Source organism: Hipposideros armiger, unplaced genomic scaffold (assembly GCF_001890085.2).
Source record: "Hipposideros armiger isolate ML-2016 unplaced genomic scaffold, ASM189008v1 scaffold_122, whole genome shotgun sequence".
In the NCBI taxonomy this organism is placed as follows: Eukaryota; Metazoa; Chordata; class Mammalia; order Chiroptera; family Hipposideridae; genus Hipposideros; species Hipposideros armiger.
Window position 1 is genome coordinate 2,416,327 of NW_017731472.1, and position 13,037 is coordinate 2,429,363.

Here is a 13,037-nt window from a genome sequence, read left to right on the forward strand (position 1 = left end):
CTCAGGCGGGACCGGGCGCGCACGCGCGCGGCCGCGCACCTGCCCCGCGGGGACCCTGAGCGCCCCGCGGGTCCGCTGCGCATCCCGGTCCGGCGCCCCGATTGCCAAAGCCTAGTCGTCCCCACCACCGGCTGCTTTCTGGGAGGTTTCGCGGGAGAGCCGGACCGGCAGCACCAACAGGGTTATTTAGATCCCGCGCACCCGTTTCTGAGGGTTTGGGTTTTAAGGTTTTTGAGGCTTCCCCTCTGAGGGTTTAGGATTTACCTACTTCAAGGGGATAGAGTGGTTGTGGGAATAAAAGCATGTCTATGAAGACTAGGTTCTTTCAGTACCTAGCCCAGTTCCTGCTAAGTACCAGACTCTATAAATTTTGGGGCGGGCATAAACAAGCAAACCAAACATACAATGTTGTGGGTCGGAACGCTTTAGAATTCACAGATTTGAAACTATGCGGTAATGTCACATTCAGAATTGTCTAAGGGATGTCTTAAAGGAACAGCAATGTGAATGCACCACATGGTATGGGCAATTTACCCATATCCTGCATGCTCGTGCGTGCTCCAGGCGTCTGTGGAATTGCAAATCAGAGACCAGGATGGTCTTGTGATGCCAAGGGGAAAAGTCTGGAAGGGTGTTTCTATCCGCCATGTACAGAATAAACTACAAACGTGAAAAAATGAAAAGGCCATATCCAAAGACTTCGTATGAAAGCTGGTTCTATTTACAAAAGCTGACCCTGGGGACCACAAGCATGCTCCAAGCGCAGATCAATTGGGGAGAACATCACTACGTTAGCATGCAGATAAGCAAAACTCTCAGAAGGGAGAAAAAAAGAAATCAAAACTCCCAAGAGTACATCTTTCTAAACTTTTGTTATTTTCAATTAGAAAGGATACATTGAAACGCTTGCATGAAGGTGGCGAGATCACTTTTCTTTGTCTTGGAATCTACAGGTCCTAGAAGAGAAATTCTGCCCTCGAAATTTAGGATCCATGAATGATCAGTGGCACAACAGAGAATTTCACGGACTGAATCTCAGGCTCCTGGGATTTTCCACATAGGTTTTTATATAAAATTTGTGAAGCTAGAATAACTTTCAAAGTATTTGTTACATGTGCCACGTGGCTCATTGTTATCAAGGATCCTTGAACTGTTGCTAAGCGTTTTGAGAACTCTAGGTTAAAATTTGCCTCTTTCATTCTACTTTTTTTTTCCTGCACCAATCTCTGTAAACATATACTTGAGGTGAACAAACAACTGCTTAAACCTTGCCAGGTGAGTTATAAAGTGTTATGACTGCAGCTTTTTTCCTGAACCAAAGGAACAACCTCAAAGATAATTTTCAATACTAACTATAAAATAGGTTATCTGTATAGCCTTTCCCTGATTATAAGAATATAAAAATATAACATGCTTGTTACAAAATTTGAAAAAATACACAAAAACATAATGTAGAAAGTCCCCTGTAATCCCATACCCTTAAGCTCATAGAACATAATTAAGCCTATGACCATAACACATTTTCAATGTGCTTAATATCTTCCATAGCCTTACCTAGTTGTGATGGTACTACATCTATATGATTTTGTTTTGCGTTTGCTTTTTTCACCCCTCTATTGTATAAAATAGGGATATAGGAAGTTTGAAGAGGAAATTAACCTATTTTGGGTCATTCGTCCATAGTTAGAGCATCCAATGAGTTAAAGATGCAAAAGCATTGTTCTAGGACTTTTTCACAGTCATCTTTCCAGTTACTGATTACATCCCAAAGCCAGGAATCCTCTTTCCACATCTCTAAGGCTCGGCTTTCCATGTTCCTCTCCCCTGTACTCCAACACTTCCAAAGTCGTAGCTCCCATGTAAATAATCCCCTCCCACCTTCACCAACTTCTTAAAGACTTTCAGCAATATAGGCCGCGGACCCAGCAAGATACGATGCCACATACTATATTTCAGTGTTTAATTTTTAATTGTAATAGAAATGTAAATCAGGAAAGTTCCAATGCTTCAAGACATTATGCACTTAAATACAGGACTTGCTCTTAAAAAGGCAGTACAGGGATAAGAGGGACAACTTAGCTCAGATCTACTTTACATCCAAATCATACATAAGCTATTTTGGAAAACCAACCTTTGGGTGCAATCATAATGTAGTATGTACATGTATTTTTAAGTTCTAACATCTTCTGCATGCACCACGTAAATCTGAAGAATGGAAAAAAAAGATGACCAGAACACATCTACATGTTACCAATAGGTAAGAAAATAATTACTAACAATAGAGGAAAGAACAGTTCGTTCTATAAAACTGTTGCTGAAATAAAGAATTGTTGATATTAACATAGAGCTAATACTAGTTTTTCCAAATTCCTAGGTTTATAGGCAATATGGCTAACCACAGTTTTTCAGGATCATTATTAAACTTAACTTTTAGGAATTTTAACCCCGAATGTTCTGAGACACTGAGTAACTGAACTTTTCATCCCTACTAAAAAAAAGCCTACATGTGGAGTTGCCAGCTATTCTACAGGAAATTGAATCACCACACTAAGCAGCACACCTAAATGTCATCTACAGCTAGCAGGACAAAAACCATGAGCTTGTTTAACTTTGCATGTTACCAAGAACACAAACCTGTATTCATTAAAAAAATGTTTTTCTCCCCGGAGAGTAGCATTCACTGTGTGCATGCATGAAAACTCCTCTATTTCACTGTCCAAAATCTTGTTGAAACAAGGACCTCCAGGGAGAAAAACCCCCAAGCAACAAATTTGGATAAATTCCATAAAAGCTAGGAGAAAACTATAGAACAGCAATGGAGAAATAACTTGAGCCTCTGGAAGTCCCCTCCTCCAGCAGCATTGGTTTTCTTCAAGGCCCCCTTGAACTATGTAACACCCGTGGTTCTGCTCAGGATCGTGTGTGAACAAACAGTTCTCAATTCCTGCAGACCAGCACTTGGCTTCCGTCATTGTGATGCGATCAAGGGTTCCCCTGACACATGGCCTGAAACAGTGCCAGGGGCTCCAGAAGATGCTGAAGCAGCAGCTTCCCTTTGAGAAGGAAAAAAAAAGTAATTGCCTCAGAGCCACAGCAGTTAGCTGGAGGTTGAGGTCGTTTTCTTGTGAAATGTTCAGCCAATTACTGTTACCCACAACTTACAGCGCAGTTGACCATTGAGGTAAAAGGATCCACACTCTACATGATGTGTAACTGTGTGGATGTTGGTTTCTTTGCCAACACTTGAATGATTAAAGGTCTGTATAAGTTTGTCATAATTCCTAGATAGGCCTATTGGTGTAAATGAAGAAAACAGGTAGAAAAAAAAAAAAACATCGCTTACTATGAACACCATTTGCTTACACTTAAAAAATAAACTATAACAGTTTAGATTTTGCTTAAAACAACAACAAACACTTCACTAAACAGTTCCTAAAAACAAATACTTATATATCTTCCTAACCCACTCCAGCTTCTCCTCTCTTCATTCCCATCAACATTTCCATTTTGTTCCTAAGAATGAAGTCTATGGTGTCTAAAGTAGGCGGAGCTAGAGAAGAACGGCTGCTATTTCACCATGTATTGCTTTGAGCTAGTCACCCTCTGAGTTCACTATAGTAAAAGATTTGTGCAGGTTAGCTCTACATTTTGCTGACTGATTTTTTTGCCCTCCATGCATTTATCTGATGGGAAATACATGAAGGAGTTGGATTCGCTTTCAATGTGTACATGTAACAGGTTTAAGCAGAGCTTGCCAGTGGCAAGCTGCTCTCATTTCCAAGTGTATTTCTGGCATCAAAGTTCTTGTTTTGAAGTATTTTAAAATCTTATGAAATATATAAAATTTCACTTAGTACTTCAAAAAACCTCCAAAGGGAAGATGTATGTAATTTTGTGAGTTTTTTTTTCCCTTTCATCTTCTATCTACAAGTTTTTCCCCTAGTGCTCTGCCTAAGGTGCTAGTAGAATTTTAAAATGAAATAAATGCAAGATTGGATTTCAGTGATTTCTAGTGCCCCCAGTGTTTCAACAAACATAGCACCAACTATCTGTCAATGTACTTTATTAAAGTCTGCAAAAACAAAATGACTAAAAGTATATCCCTTATCCAAGGAAAGCCTGGTTCAGTGTGCTATACTGTAGAACAAATTCAGAAAGAAGGAAGCACATGGGAGAATAAAAGAGGGCTATTAAATCAGACTGGGACAGAGGGCGAGTGGGAAGAGGCTGAGTCTTAAAGAATCAAATAGGAAGTAAGTAAAGAGAGGGAGAAAGATTTCTAAGAGAAACAATATGAGCAAACATACAGGCCTATATTCAGTAAGACGTGTGTGTGTGTGTGTGTGTGTGTGTGTGTGTATGTAGAGAAAGAAACTACCATGAGCAGGGCCTCGCTCAGTGGGAAAGACGTAAACCCACAGACACTGGCCATGGGAGTCCTACCAGGCATCCGCCGGGAGGGGTTTTGGATTGAACTTCATGAGTAGGAACCACTGAATGATACAAAGTACTGCGTGATATGGGATCTGATTTTACTTAGATGGAAAATTCTAGGGCTCTGTAATAAATGAGACTGAAGGAGGCAAGGCTGAAGTCAGTGAGGCTGTTATCTTTGGCTGTATTATGGGTAGAACAAAATTAATAATTTATAGAACATTTGCTTCTCTGATGATTCTTATCTAAGACAACCTCAGTATTAAAATCCTACACAGGCATTACATTCACATAATATGTGAGGCATGAACAGAAAAGGACTGCCCAACGTGGCTTGTGAGGAGATAGACTTCTTGCTCTTAAAAACCATCATCTTCTAGTTACTGATATTCTAATCATACTATATTCACCATAACTGTTGCACCAGAATTTCTTTGGGAGAGCCTGTTTGCAAGAAAGTGTTGAATAAGGCTACTTATTATAGAAGATGAAACTTTAAGGAGTCCTGGTTTGGGTGGAACTAATCTGTGCTCTCTTTGACATAGAAAAGGGGAAGAATATGCTGGTTGCTCTAGAGGGGGAGTATGTGTGTGAGTGTGTGTGTGTATGTGTCAGAAAGGATTCACCTGGTCTACAGGGTAATTCCACCCTATAAATCTCCCTCTCTACCTAATCTTTAATAAAGTTACTGAAGGCATGAAATGCCAAGATAAAGAGATTTGTTTTGTTTCATTTTAATCCAGTAAAAGGAATACGCTCAGAAGCCAGATCTGCCCAAGCTAAAATGTCAGCCCCGGTTGACACTGAAGAGAAGTCAGAGAAAGAGGAGAAAGCTTTTAAAACTCATTTAAAAGTAGGGAGGGCTTTTGTCCGAAGAGTTGGAGTTGAAGCCAAATGTAATCAGACAATCTGGGTTGGAGTCTCCATACGACATGTGTGTGACTGTAAAGCAATATTATCCCTTGACTGAAACTGGAAGAACAGAAGGAGGTTCCAATGTCCATTCCACTATATACAAGCCAATATCCCTGGCCAATCACCTCATCTTTCTTAAGCCTTAATTTCCTCACCTGTAGATAGGGGATCATAACAAGAACCTTGTGACTTACTTTAGTTTAAGTGAGAGATCATGAGTTAAAAAATCTCGCATTGCTCACCTAATAGATACTTTTCCAGGTGCACAAAATAATGCACTAAATAATGGAGATTTAGCAATGAACAAAGTAGTTGAAAGTTCCTGCCTACTCTCAAAGAGTTTCCATTCTGCTGGTCATGATGATCTTCTTTTAAATTTAATTAAAATATATATTCAACACCTGCTGTATGCTAAGTGCTCAGTACATCAAAGGGGGGGGGGATAACTTTGGGTTTCAAGAAGCTCATAGTCCAATGAGGAAGACAATTATGGAACAGTATGCATGTAACTTGTCCACTAAAACCAGGTTGTAGATATGGGTGAGCACAAGGCAGAGAAGGGGGACAGGGAAAGTGCCACCTACCACAGCCTAGGAGAGATCTGAGAAAGCTTTCTGAAAGAAGGAATGGCAGCCCTGAGTCTCCATGGATGAACTGAAGAGTTAACTAGGTGAACAATGGGAGGTGACATTTGACACAGAGGGCAAACATGTCCCATTGCCAGTTGGAAAACACCTCACAAGGTTGTTTAAATAAGTTAATCTGCAATAAGTCATTTAATACATGAGAGGCTCCTTCCTCTTTCACAGGTTCTCAGTCCTAAACTAATTACTATTTTCCTATCATCACCATCAACCTTCAATCATTGACCACCTCTAGGCTGAATATGAGTGAAAAATCTAAAATTCAGAATAGGCTTCACGAGACCATATCAAATCATGCAAAGTCAGTATGCATAAAAAGTATTTACAAGATATGTCATTGGTGAATGAAAGAGCACCATTTACTGCAAGGTTGCTGGGAGGATCATTCCAACATGTCCCCAAGAATGTGCAGATGAACATTATTCCTACAAGAGTCTTCTTACCAAAGGAATTCTGTGGTCAACCAAGTTTGGGAAATGTTGACTATGTAGACTTTTTGCCGTGATTTGTAATGGACATGAACCTAGCAAAATCTAGAAGTTCTACAGCAAAGAGGCCTGTTTAATGTTATTTTACAAGGATCATCTAAACTTATTTGACATGTGAGTGCAAAAAAACCCCCACAATACATGAGTTCTGTCGGTTCCCATATATTCAAAATCCCCACCAAGGACATCTTATTTTCCTTCCTCAGGCCGTTGTGCACTGTTGAGAAATGGTCAGAGAGTAATTTTTATCCTTCACTTCATTCCTTTTTCTTTTTTCTTTTCCCCAGAAAGAGAACAGTCAACACACACACACACACACACACACACACACACACACACACACACACACATATTTATTGAGCCTCTCTCATGTTCTGGCTGCCGTGAAATACAAGACCAGGAAAGATTCAGTGCCCTGGACCTAGGAAGGAACTTAGAAATTCTGCTGAGAAAATTAGACACATGAGCAGCTGCTGCCTAGAGACAGCATAAGGTGGCATGGAAATCATTCATCTTGGGAGTGCTATTGTAGTTCAGAAGGTGGGGGAGGTATGGACTGTAGTTAAGTATGCAGGGTTACAGGAAGAAGGTGAACCTAGATGTAGGTCTTTAACGACAAAGTCTGTGGCTTGAATGGCTGTGGGAGGAGGGAGTCAGCTGGCATTCTTTTCAGGTAGAAGAAATATCTGGAGACTGGATAAAGGTTACATGTGTAGGTGGTAAACAGCCTGGATGGAGTAGTTTCCTTGGAGGGAGAAGGGAAATAGAATTGAATACTTAAACGTGTGGCCTTGAGCTAACGGATATTGTGGGAATTGAAGAAGTGCACTGGTAGCCCAGGAGGATACAGAAAAGAGGAGGGAGAAGAGAGAAGGAGGGAGATAAAGAATCCATCGCAGTAGTCCAGGTGCACAGCAATGAGCAGAGCTCTGCAAGTATCCATTTTAGTGGCCCGCTATGACAATTATGCGCATGACACTGGGAACAGAGAACTAGGCTCAAATGCTGGTTCTGCAACTTAGCAACCATGTGGCAAATTAGGGTGAATTATTTAATTTCTCTGTACCTCATTTTTCTCTTATAAATAGGGGGAAAATACATCTCAAGAAGGTTGCTCTTCCAGGACATACGCCATACTTTAATCTGAAGACTAACTTTAATTGAAAACCACATATCCATATGTCTATTTCATTATTATTATTTTTTGTTTCATTTTAACTTAAATGCAATATTTAAAAAAATATATATAAATACCCGTATTTATCAAGTCTGTTACAGCTGATTTTAAGTCATTCATCTCCTCACCATCCTTTCTTAAAACTCAAAGCTATCAACACAATTCTGTGTGTATTTTTGATACTAACAGGAGTCAGCACCTGTATCTCTCTGAAAATTAACACCACTAGCAACAGGATTCATTGTACTCGCTATTTGAAACAATTTGAACTGCAGTTGTTTTATTAAGCAAGATTAAGAAAGCATGCCATTAATGTTTTATTTCATTCTTAAGATTAGCTTTGGGAAACATATCATTCCACAGAAATATGGACACTTCTTGCCATGCCCTGATCTTGAAAACCCACATTTAGAGTATGCCCAGTTTAATGCTTAAATTATAGCTCTTTGATAAGACAAAAAAATAAAAAAACAACTGCATAGCATTTGCCTTCCCATTGTCTGAATACATAATGGCTGTACATGTAATCTCTCTCTCTCTCTCTTTCTCTCTCTCTGTCTATATATATATATATATATATATATATATATATATATATATATATATATATATCTCCAGGTCACATTTACTACCTAGAATTATTTAATGTGTATTTAATGTGTGAACATCTTGCATCGAGATCATTAGGCACTGATATGAGCAGGTTTTTAATTTAAGACAAGTTTGGGGTCCACTAAAATGAATGGTTATACTATATTCTTCTGGTGATTTTACATATATTTTAAAACAGCATTCTATACTTGAACTCTTGAAGTGCAACTTTTAAGTTTTATGGATTTTGCCATGTTGCTAATACCACTATACTCAGTGCATCCGCTATTTCACTGGAATTATTTATTTCATATAAATTTTTGCTTGCAAATCTATCAATGGAGAGGCTTCTGGATATTTAGGTCCACATTCTAATTTCAGTCTTTACATTTTGTCTTCATAACTTGTCCTTGGTGACCTAAGGATAATGGCTGCCCACCCTGAAAATGTCCTTTCTTCATCAGGGACAAAGTCCCTGCTAACCAGATCATCCCTTTTTGGCATTCTTTGAGATCTTTCAACAAGCAAAGATTATGGGAGCCTTCAATTCCTGTGGAGACTGCCATCTTCTTTTGAAGGCCCAGACTCCACCCATACAGAGTTTGGGGGGAATATTAAATGAGATGAAGCAGCAGCTTTCAAACTTTTTTGATAGTGAGTCACAGTAAGGCATGTATTTATACTATAACCAGTATATGTGTTTAAAGTGGAGGTGCAATGACTACTATTGTTAATTGTGCTCCTTTTTGAAGAAGTGTGGGTGCTGATTCCGATTATAAAAATATGTAAAATGCAAGAATGTTTTGATACTCGTACTTGTTTTCAAAGGTATGGGGAGTGAACTCCTATTAAAAGCAACTCCTGTGTATTTATATACAATAGTAGTCTTGGAAAAAAATGTTTATAGTCTATGTTTAACAAGCCATGCATTTAAATTTAAGTGAAATCAACAACAAACTATATCTATATCTATATCTATATCTATCTATCTATATATATATATATACACACACACAATATAAAGAAAATCTATATATAATTGAAACAGTATGCATACATGTATATTTGATCTAATATACACAGATAGAGAATTGAAACAGAATGAGATAATATTTGTCCTTACCATGTATGATTCACTCTGATGTTTTATATTCTATTTAATTTGAAAATCTTGATCGTGACCCATTAAATTGATTTTGCAATCTACCAATAAGTCTGAAAAACTGAGGTAAGGCATCACCTTGCTTAATAAATGTTAACTTTCTATCCCTCTTCTCTTTTCCTCCCACTCTATAATAAAAACTCTCCCATTTTTCTAATGCAAGGGAGAACTAAGTAGAACACAGCGATCTCTAAGGTATGAGCTGTCTGATAGGCAGATATTTTGTAAATCATTTCTCCCTATACGTGTGAGTTTCCTCAGGGCCTTAGAAGTTTGCCAGTTGAACACATAAAGCAGGGGTCACCCACTAAAGCGCCTGCAGGAGCCAGACAGAGCATGTGAATAAATGATGTGGTTAGTGGGGGCCTGCAGGGGCAGTAGGTGGGGACTTCAGAGGACACATGTGGGAATGCTGGCTAGCTGTTGCCAGAACGTCAACTTTTTCAAAAGAATATCAGTATTTGGATTTTTAAATGCGAACTTTATGTTTTTAAAATTCTGGCAACTAATGAAAATGAGTTAAACATTTTAAAGGACCAAACAAAGACGTTAATGACCCTTAATGGTCAGTTTGCAACCTCTAAAATCAACAGTCCTTAGCACAAGTGACAGAAACCTTCCTGACAGCAGTGTTTCAGACAAGTCCATAAGGGCCTTATAATTTCAAGGTAGAGAAATTAAGTGTTTCTGGAATCTGGACTGCTAATGTGGGGTCACTGAAAGGCTCTTTGATTTGGAGTCAAAAGACAAGAGATTCCTTTCCTGGTTCCAGCAGTTACTCAGGAATAGCCTAGGCCAAATGATCTCAGCTGTCCATGGACCAACTGGACCTCTATGAAATGTGCTGTAAGGAACTTGGCCTGACCAAAAATATCTGACACCAATGACCTAACAATTACTAATGACCCAACCAAATACGGAGCCCTGTTTCCCACAGGCTGCCATACATCCTGACACTTTTATTGGCAAATGAATAGGAAAAAAAAACATTTTTCCATTTGGCCCTCATTTTCCTTTCTAGCTCTTAAACCCTTACAAAAATTTTCCTGGAAAACCTAGCTGTTTTCTTTATTTTTAGGGGTCTTTTCCTCTTTCAACCTCTCCTACAGGAGCTTATGTTCCCAAAGCACCTCTTGTATAATAATAATAATAATAATAATAATAATAATAATAATAATAACCTCTCTCCTCACGCAAGGCCATATTCTTTTGTATTTTTAATCCCTATAGGTTTGCATCTAAACTTCAGTTAGGCTCCTGAGAGCTCCTCTAAAATCTGCCTCACTGGACCCATCTGTCCTCACCATTCCCAGTGGTCGACCCCCCCACGCCCCCACCCCCCACAAACACCTCTTATCTGCAAGTGTCCTCAGAGTCTCATCTCTGCATATTTGGTCATATTTATCACCTGCTCATCCAGTCTTCCCTTCTCTCCATTCCATCTAATCTATTCCTGCCTTTCACAGGTTACTTCCTTTGGGCAAAAGTTCCTTCAAAGGGCGCTCTGCATAGAAGCAGGTGATGAGCCCTCCGTAGGAGCAGCAGGAAAGACTGGAATGGCCTTATCCTAGATATTAAAGGCCATGGGTTCTTGAGTTCGAGGCAACCCATATACGTTGTGTGTTTTGATTTTACCAGGGGGCGAGTCCTTTCCCCAGACAAAGGAAACTAGACGTTGTAACATGATTCATCCTTATCAGCTTAAACTTTGGCTCAATGAACAACCAAACAAACATTTGTTGAACGCCTGCTGGGGGGCAATCTGGCACTGTAAAAGGTGATCAATTAAAGAGATGTGTTCAGAAGATCTCTGGCTTCAGGGACCCCACAATCTGGAGGTACGGATCAACAAATGGACAATTCCAGTGATTTCAAAAGAAACGCATGTGCTATGGTGGAAGTATATGCAGGTCAGGAAAGCTGAGGATCCAGCCAGGCTTCCCACACAGAGGATCCCTGTGCTTTTTTCCACCCGGAAACGCATGACCAGAGTTTGCAAACTTGTCTGGGGTTTAGGGAACAAGGTGAGAGCAACAGGAAGAGCGGGCCTGGTGGCTCCGATGGGGCAAGAATCAGTTCCTGGCACTAGGCCTCAGGCACCACAGACACAAAACAATCTTTTCCTTCATTCTCCAAATTCTCTACAGTGGGAGCCTAAGAGTGAGGCAGAAAAGGTGGCAGAGGGCTCCAAACACTGGGATGAAAGAGGAAAGAGCATGCATGAGTCTCTAAAAGCTTAGACAACCAACCAACTGGAAGCTAAGAACATTAAAGAGATAATGTGTATTCAAAAAGGACAATTAAAAAGGCAATTGTGGGAGGTAGACGAGAAAAACTGGGGCTGCAAGGTAAGTGGGTGAAGAAAATCCAGCCCTTTGAGAACTTGATAAAATTTTGCATCTTGAATTTCCCACTTTTTGCTCACTCTTCCTGCTAACAGCTGGGCCCTGTGGCCTAAGGGTCCTGTTCTCTGTGGGGCAATGAACATTTAGAAATTAATTAATCAGGGCAAGTAAGCACTGCTAACAGGATTCTCTTCAGGGTGAGACTGGCACTAGGATTTCACCTGTTTGGTTGGATCCTGGAGGAAAGTGCTCTACCTGAGTAAAGCCCCTACTCCAGCTCTCGGCACCCTCCACCTGCCAATTACTTTATTTGGTAACAAAACCAGAGTGTCCCTGTTTCTCTTACTCCCCGTTACAAGCTGGGTTATACTGGGCCAAAGAGGGAAAATTCAAGAGCATCATTTTTGGAGGAAGGTAGTCCTTGTTTCCACGCCTGACCTTTGCTACTAACTAGCCTGAGACTCTCATATGAACTAACTTCTCTAAGCTTCTTTTCTACTTCGCAATAAGAGAAGCAGTATCTACATCATAGGGTTATGCACGTAAAGCAGTGCCTGAAAAATAGTAAGTGTTCAGAAATGATGACGACGATGAATTTTATATATATATATGGGTGTGTTCGGGTTTTCTAAATTATTCCCAGCTTACCCCAATGATTCACTCTTCTCCCAGATTGTGTTATCTACTGGTCGGCTAAGAGTGTCTTTTCAGTCTTTATCAATGCGATTCGGTACAGTATCCTGGAAAGTTCTCCCAAATTATTTATCTAATTCAACAAGTGAACCTTTGAAACCCAGACATCCTCAATCTCTGTAGCTTGTCTCTGTTGATTTGGCCAGAATAGCTCAGATGGTAGGGACGGGCTTTCCGGGTGGAAAAAAAATAAATTAGCAGCCTGGAAAACAAGGACCTCTGAGTTACATGAGCCTCACTAAAACAGCCTGTTCACCCTGTTTATTTTGCTATGGCTTCTAGCATTAGTAGGGGATTGGGAAAATCCAGGTTACCACCCAGCAGGCGTTCCCTCTAAAGATAGATACTGGCAAATACTATGTTTGATGCATGAAAGCCAAATCTGAAGTTAACTCTTCAAGTAATTAAATCACTAAACTATCACAATGATTTGTTGACAACCAGACTCAATTTCTCCAGGGTTACAACTGTATCAAATTCATTTTTCTTTTCTTTTTTTTTTAAGATTTTTATTGGGGAATTCGGGGGATGGGAACAGCGGTGGGGAATTGGGAGAAGGGGAACAGACAAGTTGCTGTTCTTTTGTTC

At 39.8% G+C, this 13,037-nt stretch overlaps 1 protein-coding gene across 1 annotated transcript in view; it reads right to left on the reverse strand.

Moving 5' to 3' along the window:
• The window catches only part of LOC109385702 (cAMP-specific 3',5'-cyclic phosphodiesterase 4D), a 175,313-nt gene that overhangs the window by 51,670 nt on the left and 110,606 nt on the right, over positions 1 to 13,037 (reverse strand). The window lies entirely within an intron of this gene.